The 21,511-nt window shown below is 37.7% G+C and overlaps 1 protein-coding gene and 1 pseudogene across 1 annotated transcript in view; one reads left to right on the forward strand and one right to left on the reverse strand.

The window, feature by feature from the left end:
• SPATS2 (spermatogenesis associated serine rich 2) overlaps positions 1-21,511 on the forward strand; it is a 141,421-nt gene that overhangs the window by 39,969 nt on the left and 79,941 nt on the right. The gene's annotated exons all lie outside the window — the stretch shown is intronic.
• Positions 15,494-16,521, reverse strand: LOC132372518 (protein ripply3-like; annotated as a pseudogene).

Raw genomic sequence — 21,511 nt, forward strand, 5'->3', positions numbered from 1 at the left:
AAGGTGGCAGTGAATATATTTTGCTTTATTGTTTATGGTCAACCAGGCAATGTGAATACTGCATTTTTGTGTTCTTCCCACTTTTTCTTTTTCTTCCGGTGTTTCTTTTTTTACCTTGCTCTCTGGATTTGTACATCATGAGAAATTTACCCAAATTCTCTGATGATCTGAAAAAAGAAGATGGCTTAGTTAAAGAAATAGCTGCCTGCCATATTGCTCTTCCTACTCTGGGAAGAAGAAATGCCTGTATTTAATCATCTACCTTTTTTTTTTCCTTGGTATCCAGATCTATACATTGTTGAATTGGGGGTAGAGAGAAAAGCCTGTTAACTTTTATCTTAAATGATTCGGTTATTTTTTTTACTTGGTATTTGAACAATACTCTTACGAAGCTTTAATAGAATCCTACAACACATGCTCGAGGTTTAAGAGCCGCGAGAAGAGTCAGAAAAGAAAGTTTTGGAATGAGTTACATTCCCAAGGAGGAGGACAATACGTACCTTATTTTGAATTACTGAAAATAGTGAAGACTTCTCACTATAGTTCTTTAACTTCAGTTGCAACTTGGAAGTGGTAACATCTCTTTTGGGGCGTGGCATTCTGTACGTTTTCCAGTTGTTTTGTTTATCCGCATTCTCTTTACTTCTAATTGACACACATTACCATCTGAAATGTTCCTGTTGGTTTGGAGGGAGTAGAGATGGGGAGGGAGAAGGAAGAGTTAACTTTTCATGCGTTTTAATCGGCCAGTATTTACTTAACTAATTTCAACAGGATGAAAACTTATCTTTTCGAATATTTAATGCCTGATATGCTACATGCATTATCCATTCATATCAAGAATTATAGTAACGTGGATTTATGAATGACATGGGCAGCAAATTATTTCCAATTTAAATTGCTCTGTTCATTTTTGGACAAAATAATTACTTGCTAGAGTAATATTTTTCTGGCATGTTACAAGCCATGAAAGTGGTTTGTAAGATTAGAATGAATGCTGAGTGTAAAGATTTTTGGTGCAACTTGATTTTACTCTTTCTTTCCTCAGAGTGTCTGGGGATTAGTTTGATCCTGAGTGAGGATAAAAGCTGCTTCCATAGAGACTACTGGTTTCAGAGCTGTTTTAAATTTGGGACTTGGAAGCCGGAAGATCTGAGCATTGATATGCCTTTTCCCCCTGCATTAATGAATTTAAAATATGTTGTTGATTTAATGTTTGGTTTGTGTATTGATTTCTGGCTTTGGCTTCTTTAAGCTGTTTATGTATATTTGAATCAAGTTAGTTAAAAAAATATTTAATTTTTCATGTGACATAACCAATAGAAGACAACTATTATTTTGAAAACAACAAATGTATTTAATATTTTTATGACTGTACAGTTGTTGACTGGCAAAAAAAATCTTTTGGATCAGAAAAAGCATTTGTCAAATGTAGATTTTTAGCTTAATATGAAGATGTACCATCTTTTTTTTTAATTGAATATAAATTTTATTTATTTATGCATTTATTTTTTTAATTTAATTTTTATTTTATATTATAGTTGATTTACAATGTTGTGTTAGTTTCAGGTGTACAGCAAAGTGATTCAGTTATACATATACATATATCCATTCTTTTTCATATTCTTTTCCCATATAGGTTATTACAGAATATTGAGTAACCATCTATTTTTTTAAGTGACTGTAATTAACAAAAGTAGTTCAGACAAAAGATTCTAAGCATTTCCGAAATGATGAAGCTCTGTTCTTGAGACAGTGCTTTGTTTACACTATGCATTAGGGGAAAAAAGCAGCTGGAAATATAATTTTCAAAGAATTCTTTTGTGAATTATGGGCTTTTTCAAGAATGATCAACAATGACTGTGCTTCTTAGAGTCTTAAAATTTCAGAACTGGAAAGAGACAGGGCCTAAGTTTTGTCTGGCCTTCCTTAAATATGTGTATGAGTGGAAAAGGATGATTCCTTCCCTTGAGCTTTTGCATTAAAGATTTCATCTTCCATGGTATATACTACATGTTGTATAAAATTCATTGTTAAAGGATTAAAAAGTTAGACAGAATCATGATTTTCATATAAATGTAAAATGAACACATGTAAAAGATGTTATTTAACTCATTAATTAATGGGAGAACCTGTAAGATGTTAAAAGTAGTTCAAAGGAGAATTCAAAGTACTGCATGTGTATAGGATCAGGTATGCTGAAATGAATTTACAAATCTATGCAAAACTGTCTTTTTCCATAGGGACATGGGGAAAATCATTCCTCTCTCACTGGACAGAATTTGTTTGTAAGTGTATGGACAAGAATCCTTTGTATTGCTATCATTTAACTATAACTTACAATTATAAAACAGCTCAAAGGTCATGAAGAATGCAGACCTTGTAGAATCAGGTAACTAGGGAAGGTGCACATTACATAGTGCCTAGTTTTCCATTGAAGATGCCAGGTGATCTTCTTGGTTCATTTCAAAGCCTCTCACAGTCTGTCATAAAAGAACAAAATAAATGGGTCTGCATTCTGGTTTTTGACAACAATCCTATGTCTGTTAGTCTTAGGGACTTAACTCTCATTCCTTGTAAAAAAAGTCAGTTTTCAAAATGAAAGAAAATTAAGTTATTCTTAGATGGATATTTTCTGGTATTTTGATCAACATTAGAACACTTACTCAGGTTAGTGTTGAATTTTGGACCGTTGGCAGATACTTAAACTGTAGCTTCGAATGGTTAGGTAGCAAGTTCGATGAGACTACCAAGTGCATAATATTTTGTAGATATTCAGTTAGTAAAGAAGAATAGTAATAATTTGAAGGAAAGTGGGAGTCTCCTGCCCAATTTTAATTCTTAACAGTGTATATTATTACACCTTTAGCAACTTCCCAATGTTAAATACTTTTTACCTGGGCAGTTGAACCCAGGGGGAGAGGGGACAAAGTTGGCATTATCTACTCCAAATTCATGCTGTCTGCTTCTAACTGGACTTTTGCTGCTTCATGACCTTTTTATTCCTCTCATATTTATTCTCTTGCACTTTCCTGATTTTGAAGCAGCAGTGTGGTATAGAGAAAGAGATAGAGTTTGTAGTCTTATAGACCTGGGTTTGAATCCCCACCCTACCACTTACCGGCTGTTAGATCTTGGGGAATTCTCACAGTCTCAAGTTCTTCAATTAAATGAGTCATAAATACTAAACAGGATTACATGAAATTTGTATATAAATGATGTAATAGCACATAGTAGGCAGTAAGCATTAGTTTTCTTATCTCTTCTTCTCAGGCCTTCAAGCTTCCCTGCTTTCTCTCCTCTTGTTTCTATTACTGAAACAATTGGAGTCATTTGGTATGACCTCCCTCGTCTTCCCCTCTTCTGTCTCTATACAGAGATGTGTATCTTCCTGTGTTTTTTGTTTCAGAAGTATGTTTCTTTTACCTCACAAGGTTGTTGTGAGGATTAAATAAGATAATGTGTATGAAATTGCTTAGTACATTTCCTAGCACATATTAGACATCAAAGGAAGATTAATTGGATCTGAATGTAAGGTTAATTTTATCTTTGATATTACCTCTCCTTTAGGTTATTTTCTATTTCTGTAAGTATTACTCTCCTTTGTAGTATTTTTTATTTTTTTAAATTTTATTTATTTATTTTGGCTGCGTTGGGTCTCTGTTGCTGCGCGTGGGCTTTCTCTAGTTGCAGTGAGCGAGGGCTACTCTTTGTTGTGGTGCATGGGCTTCTCATTGCGGTGGCTTCTCTTATTGTGGAGCACGGGCTCTAGGCATGTGGGCTTCAGTAGTTGTGGCACACGGGCTCAGTAGTTGTGGCTCACGGGCTCTAGAGCACAGGCTCAGCAGTTGTGGCACACGGGCTTAGTTGCTCCGCGGCATGTGGGATCTTCCCGGACCAGGGCTCGAACCCTTGTCCCCTGCATTGGCAGGCAGATTCTTAACCACTGAGCCACCAAGGAAGCCCTTCTTTGTAGTATTAATATGTTTGATTTTTCCTTCTCTTTTTTTTTTTTTTTTTTTTTTTAACATATACATACATCCACTCTTTTTAAAATTCTTTTCCCATAAAGGTCATTACAGAGTACTGAGAAGAGTTCCCTGTGCTATACAGTAGGTCCTTATTAGTTATCTGTATTATATATAGTAGTGTGTATATGTCAATCCCAATCTCCCCCCACTTCCCCCCTGGTAACCATAAGTTTGTTTTCTGCATCTGTGACTCTATTTCTGTTTTGTAAATAAGTTCATTTGTACCTTTTTTTTAGATTCCACATATAGGTATAAGTGATATCATATGATATTTGTTTTTCTCTGTCTGGCTTACTTCACTCAGTATGACAATCTCTAGGTCCATCCATGTTGCTGCAAATGACATTATTTCATTCTTTTTTATGGCTGAGTAATATTCTATTGTGTATATGTACCACATCTTCTTTATCCATTCCTCTGTCGATGGACATTTAGGTTGCTTCCTCGTCCTGGCTATTGTAAATAGTGCTGCAGTGAACATTGGGGTGCATGTATGTTTTCGAATTACGGTTTTCTCCGGGTATATGCCCAGGAGTGGGATTGCAGGATGATATGGTAGCTCAATTTTTAGTTTTTAAAGGAACCTCCGTACTGTTCTCCATGATGGTTGTACCAATTTACATTCCCACCAACAGTGGAGGAGGGTTCCTTCCTTCTCCTCTTTCAAAAAGCATTCCTTTTTAAGGGGTAAACCCTTGAGGGGAAAACCCCTTTTGCTTGGCCTTGCTAGAACTCTGGCTAATACTCTATTTCGTTCATTCCTTTATTGTCAGACTGCTCAGTTGAATAGGTAAGGGGTTTGGCTGCCACTTTTCCACCACCTGCTCTCATTAAACCCCTGCATTCTGATATACCATAATTTTCCCCTGAATCTGAAACAGCACCCTCCCAATCAGACTCACACAAGGCTTAGAATGTAGTAGGCATTCAATGAATATTAGTTGAATAATGAATGAAATGAGAAGCTTTAGAGTGCTCTCACTGAGGACTCTCTAATGCTTTCGATCAATGCTTTTAAAGAAATCTGGTAAGAAACCATTATGCCGGAATTCAGTCTAACTGGATGCTAATGTATAACAAGAATTTTTTTTTTTAAAAACCCATGGTTTGTATCAGATTCCAGAAAGAAATTTTACATACTGTGTTTTAGAGAAAGTTTAACTCTCAAGACAAATTTATTAGCAAAAGCATCTTTTCTGTTTTTTTCTATCAAGAGCACTCAGACCGTTGTTTTTCCAGTTCAGTGGTACTCAGACCTTGGTCCTTGAGCCCCAGGTAGTTCTTTCAACAACTGTCTTCTTCTAAGACCTTTATTATATTCACCAGACTATGCTGAGATAGGGTAACTGTGCTGCCATTTTGTTAACAATACTAGCTAATATGGCACCAGAGGCATATTCTTTTATTTTATTTATTTATTTATTTATTTAATTTATTTTTGTTTGTGTTGGGTCTTAGTTGTGGCATGAGGGATCTTTTGTTGTGGCACGCGGGCTTCTCTCTAGTTGTGGCGTGTGGGTTTTCTCTCTCTAGTTGCGGTGCATGGGCTCCAGAGCACGTGGGCTCTGTAGTTTGCGGCACATGGCATGTGGGATCTTAGTTCCTGGACCAGGGATCGAACCCCCGTCCCCTGCATTGGAAGGTGGATTCTTTACCACTGGACCACCAGGGAAGTCCTGGCATATTCTTTTAAATATAGCATCTCAGCTTTGGTGAATTTGATTTCTCTTTTGCCGTTTTAATAAGTAGACTTGTTTACAGTTAATTTTTTTTTTTTTTTTTTGGCCATGCGTCTGGTGGCATCTTAGTTCCCCAACTAGGTATGGAACCCATACCCCCTGCAGTAAAAGTGCAGAGTCCTAACCACTGGACCTCCAGGGAATTCCCTACAGTTAAAATTTTAGCTTTATCTATCTAGTAGATAGTATTAGTTTGCCAAAAGTAATTAAAGCAAGCTTTCTTGGATTATAGTAGAAGTCTTCTTATTCAATACCATCCAATCTTATACAGTTTACTATTAACTGAAAAAGTTGGTTAAAGCAAGATATAAAAATGATACATACATATCATAAGCATTTTATTTTTGCCTAAAACAAATAAATGTACATTTGTTCACCAGCCTTTTGATATATTATGAGTCTGCTGATGAGAGTTCTTCATCTATTTGGCATTAATTGCACCCCGTGATGCATTGCTTACAACTTCCAATTACAGTTTTTCTAAGTGGAGTGAGAACTCTTAAAGACTTGAAGCAATGAGTATAGACTCCTCCTAGATTTCTAATTTTTCCCCAAGGTTATTTATGTGTCTCACCCACACTTAAGTTGAGGACGGTTTTTCAAATGATTTATACTCAGTCTTCCAGAGCCTTCAACTTAGTTTTCAAAGAAATAGCAACTTTTCTTACATTCGTAGTTCATTAATGTATTTAGTATTTCATTACAATCATGTAATTGTAATTATGGACACAACTGGAATTAAGTAGGTTTGAGAACAAATACATCAGACTCAGTATAGTATAGGGGGAGCAGAAATGCCCCAATGTCAGTGTTACCTGTTAGCTGCCAGTGTTCAGCCAGGGATATTGGTCAGTGCCTGGCAGAGGGAATGAAGAGTATCAGTTAAATTGCGCCGTTAAGAGGCAAAAGGATGTCTTTAGTTTATTTTCCTTTTTGTTAAAGTTTTATGTAATATACATAAAGTAAAATGCAAAATGCTTAAGGGTACAACTTGATGAATTTTTTCACAGTGAACAGACCTGTATAATAAATACTCAGATCATGATAATAGAATAGTACCAGGATCCCAGAAGCCTTCCTGTACCCTGACCCAGTTTCTTTCCCATTACTATTGTGACCGCTACCACTATCGATTAGTTTGGCTTATGTATGAACTTCATATAAATGGAATCATACAACATACACTCTTTTGCATCTGATATTTTTCTCTTAGCATTGGTTTGTGTTTTTTTTTTTTAATTATTATTATTTTTTTTTTTAAATTTTATTTATTTATTTATTTATTTATGGCTGTGTTGGGTCTTCGTTTCTGTGCGAGGGCTCTCTCTAGTTGTGGCAAGTGGGGGCCACTCTTCATCGCGGTGCGCGGGCCTCTCACTATCGCGGCCTCTCTTGTTGCGGAGCACAGGCTCCAGACGCGCAGGCTCAGTAGTTGTGGCTCACGGGCCTAGTTGCTCCGCGGCATGTGGGATCTTCCCAGACCAGGGCACGAACCCGTGTCCCCTGCATTGGCAGGCAGATTCTCAACCACTGCGCCACCAGGGAAGCCCTGTTTTTTTTTAACATCTTTATTGGAGTATAATTGCTTTACAATGGTGTGTTAGTTTCTGCTTTATAACAAAGTGAATCAGCTATACATATACATATATCCCCATATCTCCCCCATCTTGCGTCTCCCTCCCACCCTCCCTATCCCACCCCTCTAGGTGGACACAAAGCACCGAGCTGATCTCCCTGTGCTATGCGGCTGCTTCTTACTAGCTATCTATTTTACATTTGGTAGTGTATATATGTCCATTAGCATTGGTTTTGAAATTGATCCATGTTATGTCAGTAGCTCGTTCTTTTTCTGTATTGCGGTATATAGTATTCTGTTCTGTAAATATACCACAATTTATTTATCCATTCTGTCATTGATAGATGTCTAGGTTTGTTTCTAGTTTTGGACTCTTAAAAATAGTGCTGCTATAAACATTCTCGTACATGTCTCTGGTGCACATATACATGCATTTTGTTGAGCATATACTTAGGAGTAGGACATCTGGTTGTAGGATATGCTTATGTTCAGCCTTAGTAGATTTTACTAAATAGATTTTTACACTCCCACTAGCAGTGTGTGAGAATCAGTTATTCCACATCCCTCGATGGCCCTTTAAAAAAAAACTTTACTATGTATTTATTTTTATCATTTTGTTTATGTCGTGTATTTGGTTTTAAAAAATATCATATAGAATATTCATGAACCCACCATTTAACCTGAGAAGTTTAATATTGAATATTGACAGTCTTACGTGTTCTCCTCTCGCCTTTCAAGGTAAATACTATTCTATTTTTTTTTTTTTTTTACTCTTTCCATTGCCTTTTCAAAAAATAGTTTTGTTTTTTTTTTTAACATCTTTATTGGAGTATAATTGCTACAACAAAGTGAATCAGTTATACATATACATATGTTCCCATATCTCTTCCCTCTTGCATCTCCCTCCCTCCCACTCTCCCTATCCCACCCCTCTAGGTGGTCACAAAGCACAGAGCTGATCTCCCTGTGCTACGCGGTTGCTTCCCACTAGCTATCTATTTTACGTTTGGTAGTGTATATATGTCCATGCCACTCTCTCACTTTGTCACATCTTACCCTTCCCCCTCCCCATATCCTCAAGTCCATTCTCTAGTAGATCTGTGTCTTTATTCCCATCTTGCCACTAGGTTCTTCATGACCTTTTTTTTTTTTTCCCTTAGATTCCATATACATGTGTTAGCATACTGTATTTGTTTTTCTCTTTCTGACTTACTTCACTCTGTATGACAGTCTCTAGATCCATCCACATTTCTACAAATGACCCAATTTCGTTTCTTTTTATGGCTGAGTAATATTCCATTGTATATATGTGCCACATCTTCTTTATCCATTCATCCAATGATGGACATTTAGGTTGCTTCCATGTCCTGGCTATTGTAAATAGAGCTGCAATGAACATTTTGGTACATGACTCTTTTTGAATTATGGTTTTCTCAGGGTATATGCCCAGTAGTGGGATTGCTGGGTCGTATGGTTTTATCAGGTGTATATGTGTGTCTAAATAATATATGTCTAGTGTTAGTTGTATTTAGGTTTTTTTTTTAAAAGAATATGATGTGTATGCAATCTGGGAATTGATTTTCTTTTCTTTCTTTTTTTAATGCTTTACATTATATTGCTAAGATTTATCTATATTGTCGTGTACAGTTGTAATAGTTGACTCATTTTTCTCTGCCATATAATACTTCATTTAGTGGATTCATCACAGTTTATTCATTTCCTGTTGATGACATTTGGGTTGTTTCCATTTCTTACTGTTACTAATTCTACATGTTTTCTGGTGTGCCATGAGCAAGAATTTCTCTTGGTACTTAGGAATGTAATCTCTGGGTCATAGGATTGATAAATGTTCTAGTTTACAAAATAATGCCTATATTCCAAAGAAGTTGTACCAATTTATACTCCTATCATCAATAGATCAGAGATGAGAGCCTTTTCCTTATGAGAGAATTTAAAATTATAACCTCAGTTACTTTTAGAGATAGTTACTATTTACATTTTCTGTTTTTTGCCTGTGTTTGGTAACTGTGTTTTTTAAGAAATTTGTTACCTACGTTTTCAAATGTATTGACATAAGGTTGTCTCTATTTTTGTCTTGTATTTTAATGTCTGTGAGATCTATACTTTTTAAAAAAAATTCCTGATATTGATAATATTGATATTTGTGCTTTTGTGCTTTTTTTTTTTCCCCCTTCTTTTAGGAGTTTCTTGCTGGGTCAAGCAATCAGTTTTTTTCTTTCATAATTTTTTTTCTTATTGCATTAAAATTTTAAAAAATCATGGTAAAATACACATAACATAAAATTGACCATTTTAACCATTTTAAAGTGTACAGTTCAGTGATGTTAAGTACATTCACATTGTTGTACAACTATCACTACCGTTCATCTCCAGAAATTTTTCATCTCCCCAAGTTGAAACTCTGTACCATTAAACAATAATTCCTCATTCTCCTACCCCACAGCACCTGGCAACTTTGTCTCTATGAATTTGACTACTCTAAGTACCTCATATAAGTAGAATCATATAGTATTTGTCTTTTTTGTGACTGGCTTATTTCACTAAGCATAATGTCCTCAAGGTTTATCCATGTTTTAGTATGTGTCAAGTATTGGCACATAGTAATTTATCTTAAATACTTATTAATTGATCAGTTAATAATTTTTTTTAATTTAGAAAGTGTATTAGAAATCACTTTTTCTATATGCATGAAATTTCCCTTTATGGATTAGAATCAGTGAATATAGCTCTTAATTGCCTTATTTTGTTTTTGCCTAATAGCTGCCTCCATTCCCTTGTGCTGTTTGTGCATCTGTGCTTTGGAGAGATGGGAGGAATGGAGTTTATATGTGTGTGGAGGGGGTGAGGATTAAATGATCAGTATTGTTTAAAACCATTATTGAAGGATTTATACAGCTGAGGATAATTTGGCTTGATTGGGCTTGGGTTACAGCCACCTGCATGAGAAGGAGGGTACAGACAATTCACCAGGCAGCTAGCAGTGAAATAGGAAAAGACAAACTTGTATGTATTCCTGCTCTGCTCCTTTTGAGCCCCCTCTACTCCCACACTTACAGCTGCCACTGATGACTAATGTTAAGCAATTTGGAGGGTCCTGTGTCTTTTAATAGTAGTAAGAGGAGTTGTGCTATCACATGGTTTCTGATTTTCCACTTAGAATGTATTTTAAATTTCCAGAAATTCTATTTTGTTCCAATTTCCAATTCTGTGTTGTTCCAATTCAAGGTTTGTATTTAAAAAAAGGAATTTATTGGTTTTTCTAAATGAAAATTCCATTTTCTAAAATAAAATTTGTGGTGATCAGACCTTATAATTATGGGAGTTTTGGGGTTAGAATGACATATGGATTGGAAAGTTAGTGCCAACGAATAAAGACTTTGTTGAGAAAACAGACTTATGGAAATGTCTCACATTCACCTTTTTGACCTAAGGAAATCATCTCCTTTGCTCCTAATTATTTTTTAGAATATATCATTGCATTACTTTGGGTCTCTCTCCTTTTTCTTTTTTTTTCTTCTCCTTTTTCATATTCCTTTATAAAGCTAATGAGAATAATTATTGGCAAACTGATGATATTGTGGAATAAGAACTCTTGGTTACTTTCTCATAACCAAAACCTTTAAAAGTCAGGAAAAATATTTTTATTTGGAACTCCCCATTTTCTTGTTTTTGGTTATTATTCTGCAGGTCTAGAAGTTAGTGTTTGTAGGTTCTTACTGACACATTTCTTGAACCCGTTGATTGGATTTCTAAGTTGAAACAAATATTATTTAGGTTCAACTGAGGGTTTTCAGCTTTGGTTTAATTTACTAGGAAGGGATCTTTTTAAAAAAAAGTATTACAATTTTTTTGAATAGATAAGATGCTTGTATGGTTCCAATGCCAAAATAGAAAAAGGCCGATTGAAAAGTCTTTCTTACTCTAGTTTCCTATTTTTTCAGTTTCCATTCCTCAACAGATCATCACTGTTGCTAGTTTCTTGTTTATCCTTCCAGATATACAATATTTATGTATATATGATAGTATAAATATATTCTCCCCATCATATTCATTTAACAATATATCATATCAATACGTAAAAGAACGTTCTCTTTCCTCAGAAACATTTGCATAGTATCTCATTGTATGAATAAATTATTCATAATTCATTAAACTAGTGTTCCATTGATGGACAGTTAGGTTGTTTCCAATCTTTTGCTCTAATAAATATTGTTTCATTTGATAACCTTGAACATACCTTTCCACACATTTGCAGATATGCTTGTAGGGTAAATTCCTAGAAATTATTTTGCTGGGTCAAATAGTATATGTATTTAAAATTTTTTTTTTTTGGTATAAATTTATTTATTTATTTATTTTTGGCTGTGTTGGTTCTTCGCTGCTACGCCCGGGCTTTCTCTAGTTGCAGCGAGCGGGGTCTACGCTTCGTTGTGGTGCGTGGGCTTCTCATTGTGGTGGCTTCTCTTGTTGTGGAGCATGGGCTTCAGTAGTTGTGGCTACTTGGGCTCAGTAGTTGTGGCTCGTGGGCTCTAGAGTGCAGGCTCAGCAGTTGTGGCGCACAGGCTTAGTTGCTTCGCGGCATGTGGGATCTTCTCAGACCAGGAATCAAATCCGTGTCCCCTGCATTGGCAGGCAGATTCTCAACCACTGCGCCACCAGGGAAGTGCCTGTATTTAAAATCTTGATAACTACTGTCTAGTTGTTTTTCATAGGTATTGTACAAATTTACATTCTCACTTAGATGTGAGGTAGCCTGTTTTCTCCATAGTCTTACTACCAGTGTGTGTAATCATTTTGGACATTTGTCAGGGTAAAAAACAGTGTTTTAGTAGTTTCAAAGTGCATAAAATAAGCTAAGTATTTTTTAATCTAAGTATAAACATATAGTCCTCCCTCAGTATCTGCTGAGGACTGGTTCCAAGACCCCCCACAGATACTAAGATCTGCAGATGCTCAAGTCCCTTTATATAAAATGGCATAGTATTTGCATATAACCTAAACATTTCCTCCTGTATATTTTAAATCATCTCTACATTACTTATAATACCCAATACAATGTGAATGTTATGTAAATAGCTGCTGGCGTGTAGCAAAATCAAGTTTTTCTTTTTGGAACTTTTTGGATTTTTTTTCCCTTGAATATTTTTGATTTCGGTTGGTTGAATCCGAGAATGCAGAAACTGCAGATATGGAGGACTGGACTGTACATGGTATATGAAGTCAATTAGTGAGCTTCCCTCGTGGCGCAGTGGTTAAGCATCCGCCTGTCAATGCAGGGGACAAGGGTTGGAGCCCTGGTCCGGGAAGATCCTACATGCCACGGAGCAACTAAGCCTGTGCGCCACAACTACTGAGCCTGCGCTCTAGAGCTTGCGAGTCACAACTACTGAGCCCAAGTGCTGCAACTACGGAGGCCCGCACGCCTAGAGCCCGTGCTCCACATCAAGAGAAGCCACCGCGGGGCTTCCCTGGTGGCACAGTGGTTGAGAATCTGCCTGCTAATGCAGGGGACACGGGTTCAAGCCCTGGTCTGGGAAGATCCCACATGCCACGGAGCAACTGCGCCCGTGAGCCACAATTACTGAGCCTGCGCGTCTGGAGTCTGTGCTCCGCAACAGGAGATGCCGCGATAGTGAAGAGGCCTGCGCACCGCGATGAAGAGTGGCCCCCGCTTGCCACAACTAGAGAAAGCCCTCGAACAGAAACGAAGACCCAACACAGCCATAAAATAAAAAATGAATAAATAAGCAAGTATGGTTAAGAAAAATATATTAAAAAAAAAAAAAAAAAAAAAAAGAGAAGCCACCGCAACGAAGAGTAGCCCCTGCTCACTGCAACTAGAGAAAGCCAGCGCGCAGCAACAAAGACCCAACACAGCCAAAAATAAAAATAAATAAAATAAATAAATTTATTTTTAAAAAAAGTCAAATAGTGTCACAAAGCTTATAATAATTTTTTTTAAAAAGTCTTCTGCTTTGTCTGCCCTCTCCCCCATGATTCCCTAGTCTAGCTGTCCATGGGTAATTACAAGCATTTATTCTGGTATTAAACTCCATATTTCTTCATAGCATGGCTGTACTGACTTTTTAATCTTTTTAGGGGCAATCCTATTATGGAAGATGAGCATTTAGTTTTCTTATGTTTCCTTCCTTCCTCACCCATCCTTCCTTTTTCCCTGGTTCTATTCATAGGTACATTTTGTAACAATCTGTGTTTTCAATTTAAAATAACTATAAGTACCTTTGTGTACAGCCCAATTTACCTTTTATTTGCTAGTGTTGTCAGGTCCTTATAATGCATGCCAGTGTGAAAAGTTATATACCCCAAGACTTGAAAATTATACCCGCTATTTCTTTAGAGTACTTTGGATCATTCTGATTTCCTAATTGTACATCATCTAAATTTGATGGAGTTGCCATTCTAAAGCTCTAACAATACCTGAAATTATGACCTACTGCTAGTAACCCATAGTCTTGGTAAAGTTCCCATTAGTTTTTGTTAAGTAACTTGTATAATCTATGATTCTTAAAACCTTTTAGTTTTAGGAGACACATCTTTCATTGCAGTTAATATCAGCCAATGTTTATTGACTGGTTGTCAATAAGTGTCAGGCATTCTTTTAAGTGCTACATCTGTATGAACTCATTTAAACCATGTAACAGTCCTGTGAGGAAGATGCTAGCATTATTTGCATCTTACAGCTAAAGAAATGGAGACACAGAGAAGGTAAGTAGCTTGCTAGTAGTCATTTAGCTAGGAGATGGTGGAGCTGGGATGGGAACCCAGGCAGTCTGGCTTTTAAGCCCTCACTTATCCACTCGCTATACTGCATCTACACTAAGGCTATATATTCAACCTCAGTGGAGTATGTGCTTTGGCTTGGATTTCCATGAGTAGTGATGGATTTATGCTAATCCATCCACGTTTAACATTTTTCTTCTCTTTTTCTTTTTTTTCCCAAATCAGTATATTCCTGAAAATTAAGAAAAAAATTAAAATACGTAATATAAAATTTACCGTCTTAGCCATTTTTAAATGTACAGGTCAGTAGTGTTAAGTATATTTACATAGTTGTTGAGCAGATCTCTAGAAATTTTTTGTCTTGTAAAATGGAAACTTTCTGCAGGCATCCCTTCATTTTATTGCACTTTGCTTTATTGCACTTTGCAGATATTGCATTTTTTACAAATTGAAGGTTCGTGGCAACCCTGCATTAAGCAAATCTCTCAGTGCCATTTTTCCAGCAGCATTGCTCACTTTGTGTCTCTGTGTCACATTGTGAGAATTCTCCCAATATTTCAAACATTTTCATTTTTACTGTATTTGGTTTTTTTGTCTCTCAAAATATTTATTTCAAGTAGAAACTGGGAAGACAACCAAATGTAAAATAGTAAAGTAAAAAACCTTGACAAATACACTCATTTGGTCATCAAAATATAAAAAGCTGAAAATAATATTACATTAGGTACCTTGATTGAAAACAGTGTTATTCTATTCAAGTAATAAGCCCAAAGCAGTCCCCAACTAAGAGTTAAAGCTTGTCTCTCTATTCATACACACAGCCCTTAGACAAGAATCATATATGTTTTTATCCAGAATGGTCCCCCCACCCAAATCCTTGTCTTTTTATTTTTGTTACTTTTATGGAAATTATTCAGTGTGTTCATGTGTTTTTCATAAATAAATTTTTTTTTAAGAATGCCACTAAGCAACCACATCAACCTTGGACAATATCTGAATCATTTTTACAAAAATGGAAATAGCCAAATAAAGGGTCTCAGGTTAAGTGAGAGGCGTGGGTGAGTTATTAATCGATATGGACTAATTTGTCATTTGATCGGCACAGTGACATTGCTGAACGTGCTTTGAAAGTTGGCCCCACCTGATAACCCATGTGGACACAAACCTCTTGGTCCTAGAATCCTTTCTCAAAGGTATAAATGAGGCACAAAGAATCACTAGTAGAAGGATGAGTAAAAGCTGAGTCTTTGCCAGAGTGGGGTGCTGGCCAGACAAAGTCAAGTCCTTGTATACCCAGTTGAAAGGCAAAGTGTCCTGGCGAGGCTGTCCCCAAGGGCTGTCCCGCAGGGCACATGTGAGGTGGGTCTGGTGTAGGAGAGACAGACTTATTGGGATGAAGGGCACCCAGCATCCTCCGGAGATTCAGGGTTGGGGAGCAGACCCTTACCACCAAGGCCACCGTGCCCTCCGGGTTGCCGTCCTGGGTTTGTCAGCCAGTCTCTGCCCTTTCCTCCTAGGCTGTCTTCCGCCTCCTGGCACTGAAGGTCAGAGGGCTGGGTTTCTTCTTCCTGCTCCTCATCTGAATGTGACTCATCACTGTAGAGGTGAATGGTGGCTTGCGCAGGGAAACTGGCCAGCACCTTCTCCCTGAAGCTCTGCAGATACTCTTTTTTTTTTTTTTTTTAAGTTACAATAACACTCCCGTTTGCTCTGGCTTTCTTTATTTTTTTTTTATTTTTTCTTTATTTGTTTATTTATTTATGGCTGTGTTGGGTCTTCGTTTCTGTGCGAGGGCTTTCTCTAGTTGCGGCAAGTGGGGGCCACTCTTCATCGCGGTGCGCGGGCCTCTCACTATCGCGGCCTCTCTTGTTGCGGAGCACAGGCTCCAGATGCGCAGGCTCAGCAATTGTGGCTCATGGGCCTAGTTGCTCCGCGGCATGTGGGATCTTCCCAGACCAGGGTCTAACCCGTGTCCCCTGCATTGGCAGGCGGATTCTCAACCACTGCGCCACCAGGGAAGCCCTGCAGATACTCTTGACGCTTAGAAAGAGGTAAATAAAGTCTTACAGGATGCTGAAACCCAAAGGCCCCCCTTCGATCCAAAGGTTTGTTGGTCTCCTCCAGGCTCAAGCTTAACAGTATTTGATAAGCTCCCCTTCCTCTTACTGTTGTCATGATGTCCCAAGCACTGTGACATATCCCAAGATGGAAAGATGAGTCGGACACAGTACCCCAGTTCATGCATTTTAAGTCTCGCTTCCAGTTCTGGTGGGCTCAGTATCCATGGTGTTGGTCTCCATGATGTTTGGCTCTTGGGCCCTCGAGGTGGCGGTGGTCCCTGGGGACCGTCCCCAGGGCAGTGACAGACGAGTCGCCGCGCCTCCCGGGCTCCGGCCGCCATCTCAGGTCTCATGGCGCCCCTCCAGCGGCGCGCACGACCGGTGCGCCTTTAACCAGTCTGGCGAGGGCGCTCACCCTACTGTATTTGTTATGGTGATCTGTGATCAGTGATTTTTTTTTTTTTTTTTTAATTAATTAATTTATTTATTTTTGGCTGTGTTGGGTCTTTGTTTCTGTGCGAGGGCTTGCTCTAGTTGCGGCAAGCGGGGGCCACTCTTCATCGCGGTGCGCGGGCCTCTCACTATCACGGCCTCTCTTGTTGCGGAGCACAGGCTCCAGACGCGCAGGCTCAGTAGTTGTGGCACACGGGCTTAGTTGCTCCGTGGCATGTGGGATCTTCCCAGACCAGGGCTCGAACCCGTGTCCCCTGCATTGGCAGGCAGATTCTCAACCACTGCGCCACCAGGGAAGCCCCCCGATGATCAGTGATTTTTGATGTTATGACTGTAATTGTTTTGGAGCGCCACAAACCACGCCCATATGGGAGGCAAATTTAATGGATAAATGTTGTGTGTGTTCTGATTGCTCCACCAACTGGCCATTCCCCTGTCTCTCCCTCTCTTCAGGCCTCCCTATTCCCTGAGACACAACAGTACTGAAATTATAGGCATACTCTGTTTTATTGTGTTCTACTTTATTACACTTCGCAGATAATTGCTTTTTTTTTTTTTTTTTTTTTTTTGCAAATTGAAGGTTTGTGGCAATCTTGCATTATCAGATGATGGTTAACATTCTTTTAGCAATAAAGTCTTTTTAAATTAAGGTATGTACTTTTTTTAGACATAATGCTATTGCACACTTAATAGACTACAGTATAGTGTAAACATAACTTTTATATGCACTGGGAAACCAAAAATATTTCTGTGACTTGCTTTATTGCGATGTTCACTTTATTGCGGTGGTCTGGAACTGAACCTGGAGTATCTCCAAGGTATGCCTGTACCTATGAAATCACAATATCCCACTTCCCTCTCCCTACAGCCTCTGGCATCCACCATTCTACTTTCTGTTTCTGTGAATTTCACTACTTTAGATACCTCATGTAAGTGGAATCTTACAATATTTTTCTTTTTTATGACTGAAACTTCATTTAGCATAATGTCCTCAGGGTTCATTTACATCGTGGCATGTATCAAGATTTCCTTCTTTTTAAAGGCCAAATAATATTCCATTGTATGTATATGCCACATTTTGTTTATCCAGTCATCCATCAATGGACATTTGGGTCGTTTCCACCTCTTGTCTATTATATTGATAAATAGTGCTATGGTGAACGTGGATGTGCAAATATTTCTTCGACATCCTGCTTTCATTTCTTTTGTATATATACCCAGAGGTGGGATTGCTGCATCTTATGGTAGTTCTATTTTTAAATTTTGAGGAAGCTTCATATTATTTTCTATAGTGGCTACATCATTTTATATTCCCACCAATAGTGCACAAGAGTTCCAATTTCTCCACATCCTCAGCAACACTTATTTTCTGGGTTTTGTGTGTGTGTGTGTGTTTGTGTTGTTGTTGGTTTTGGTAGCAGCCATCCTAATGGGTATGAGATGATATCTCATTGTGGTTTTGATTTGTGTTTCTCTAATGATGAGTGATGTTAAGCATCTTTTCATGTGTTTTTTGGCCATTTGCATATCTCCTTTGGAGAATGTCTGTTCAAGTTCTTTGCCCATTTTTAAGTTGGTCATTTATTTTTCTGTTGTTAAGTTGTAGGGGTTCTTTATATCTTCTGGATATTAACCTCTTATCAGATATATGATTTACAAATATTTTCTCCCATTCCATAGATTGCTTTTTCACTCTGTTGATTATTTCCTTTGATGTACAGAAGTTTTTAATGTTCACATGGTCCTGTTTGTCTATTTTTGCTTTTTTAACTGTGCTTTTGGTGTCATATTCAAGAAATCATTGCCAAATTCAACGTCATGAAGCTTTTCCTCTGTGTTTTCTTCTAGGAGTTTTAGATCTTATGTTTAGGTCTTTAATCCATTTTGAGCTGGCTTTTGTATATGGTGTAAGTGATGGGTCCAGCTTCATTCTTTTGCATGTAGATATCCAGTTTTCCAAACATCATTTGTTGGAGAGACTATTCTTTCCCCACTGAGTGGTCTTGGTGCCTTTGTTAAAAATTATTTGACCATACATGTGACAGTTTATTTCTGGGCTCTGTATTCTATTCCATTTATCTAAATGTCAGTCTTTATGCCAGTACAATACTGGTGTTTTTTGTGGTTTTTTTGGCCGCATTGGATCTTCATTTGCTGCATGTGGGCTTTCTCTAGTTGCGGCGAGCGGGGGCTACTCTTTGTTGCGGCGCCCAGGCTTCTCATTGCGGTGGCTTCTCTTCTTGTGGAGCACGGGCTCTAGGCGCACGGGCTTCAGTAGTTGTGGCTCGCGGGCTTAGTTGCTCTGAGGCATGTGGGATCTTCCCGGACCAGGGATCGAACCCGTGTCCCCTGCATTGTTAGGCGGATTCTTAACCACTGTGCCACCAGGTTAAGTCCCCACAGTCTACTTTAGATTAGTACTAGTTTAATTCTATAAATAGCTTGTCTTTCCCCCTCTTTTGTGCAGTTATTTCGTATATATTATCTATATTTGTTACAAACCCAACAATACAGTGTTGTTATTACTGCTTTATACAATCTTGTCTTTTAAATAATTTAAGAGAATAATTTTTTATTCTTTTTTTATTGGAGTATAATTGCTTTACAATATTGTGTTAGTTTACACTGTACAGCGAAGTGAATCAGCTATACATGTGTATATGTGTGTGTGTGTATATATATATATATATATATATATATATATATATATATATATATGCCCTCTTTGTTGGATTTCCTTCTCATTTAGGTCACCACAGAGCATTGAGTAGAGTTCCCTGTGCTGTACAGTAGGTTCTCATTACTTATCTATTTTATACATACTATCAATAGTCAGTCTCAATTTCCCAATTCATCCAACCCCCCGCCCCCACTTGCCCCTTGGTATCCATACGTTTGTTCTCTATGTCTGGGTCTCTATTTCTGCTTTGTAATTAAGATCGTCTATACCAATTTTTTTCAGATTCCACATATATGCGTTAATATACGATATTTGTTTTTCTCTTTCTTCACTCTGCATGAGAGAATAAAATTTTTAAAACGCATTCTTTTATATTTACCCATATATTTACTTTTTCCAGTGCTCTTCATTTTTTTGTGTAGGTTCAAGTTACCAGCTGGTGTCAGTGGATTCTCTAAGTTATTGGGGATGTCTTTATTTCACCTTCATTTTTTTTTTTTCACACACACACACTGTATTTTATTTTTACAAGAGATAAATAGACTTCACCTTCATTTTTGAAAGACAGTTTAGCTATCTGGATACAGAATTCTTGCTTGACAGTATTTCCTTTCAGCATTTTGAATATGTCATCTCGCTGCCTTCTAGCCTACCTTGTTTCTGATGAGAAGTTAGCCACTAGTCATATCTTTGCTTCCCTGTAAATGATGGGTTGTTTTTTTCTTACTACTCCCAAGATTTTCTGTTTGGGCTTTCATCAATTTTACTATATGTCTAGGTATGGATTTCTGTGTTTTTGTAGTTGTGGTTCATTGAGCTTTTTTTTTTTTTTTTTTTCATTGAGCTTCTTAATGTGTAGATTAATTTAAAAAATCAGTTTGTATTGTTTTTGGTCACTTTCTATCCTTTCTCTCCACTTCTTCTGGAACTCCTAATTCGTGTATGTTGGTACACTTGTTCCACAGGTCTTTAAGGCTCTGTTTTTCTTTATTCTTTTCTCTCTCTTCAGATTAGATAATTTCTATTGCTCTTTCTTCAGGTTTATTTTTTATTCTGCTCTAGTATTCAACTCTAGAGTTCCATTTGGCTCTTTTTTATGATTTCTGTCTTTTTGTTGAGATTTTCTGTTTGTTTAAGGCATTGTCATATAATTTTTTTAGTCTTTTAAAGCACTTTGAAGTCTGTGTTTGCTAAGTCTGGCATTGAGCCTACACAGGGATGTTTGCAATCACATGGGGTCTTTTTTCCCTTCTCAGTTTTGGTCACACTTTCTTGCATCTTTACATCTCATAAATTTTTGTTGAAACTGTGGACATTTTACATAATATGTTGTAGCAATTTTGGATTCTTATTTTTTTCCCTTTTGAGGGTTGTTGTTGCTTTGTTATTATTGTTGTTTTTTAAGTAACTTGCCTGGACTCAATCTGTAGAATCTTTCTCCTTGGTGTGTGACTGCTGATATCTGCTCAGTTTTGTTTTTGTTTTTTTAATTTCTATTTTAATTTTTAAGTTTGGCTTCCTGGAGTGACACCTGTGTCTGCATTGCTTAGTGGTCAGTTAATGATTGGTCAAAGATTGTGCTAAACACCTTGAGCCAGTAAGGCTTCCTCTCTCTCCTGATCTTTGTGTGTGTTGGGGAGGCTCCTTCAAAGTTCAGACAGTTTAAAAGCCTGCCCTAACTTTTACTTTCCACTGGGCCCTTTTGTGTCTTCTCTGCCTGTGTATGCAGGCTCCTGGTGGACCCTTTTCCAATCTCTCCAGTGCGGATGTGTAGAGCATTTATCAAGGTTCCTTAAGTTTCGTTTCCAGATTCCCTTTTTTAATTTCTGTCTAGTCTGCTGGTCCATTGCTTGCACTATGACAGCAACCTCAGGCTAGCTGAGCCCTTGGTCTTGCTTTTTCATTTGCCACCAAGAATGCAAACTCTTACTGACAATGCGGATAGGCATGGGGTTTTTCTGTGCTTTGCTTTAAATCAAGTCAGCCCTCTCTGTCAGTGAAGCTGCTGGTTTTCATGGCTTTCGCCACCTTGGTAGAACTACCTTTCCCACTGACCTCTGGGGATGGGAGTAGCTTTAGGCAATAATGCCACAGACTCTCTCTGTTCTTACCCTAAGTTCAGTAGTTTCTCATGAATAACCACAGAGAAGGGAACATTTGAGAAAAGACCTCGAGGAGGTGAGGAAGTATTCCATGTAGATATCTAGGGG

This window comes from Balaenoptera ricei, chromosome 10, assembly GCF_028023285.1.
Source record: "Balaenoptera ricei isolate mBalRic1 chromosome 10, mBalRic1.hap2, whole genome shotgun sequence".
Taxonomy (NCBI): domain Eukaryota; kingdom Metazoa; phylum Chordata; class Mammalia; order Artiodactyla; family Balaenopteridae; genus Balaenoptera; species Balaenoptera ricei.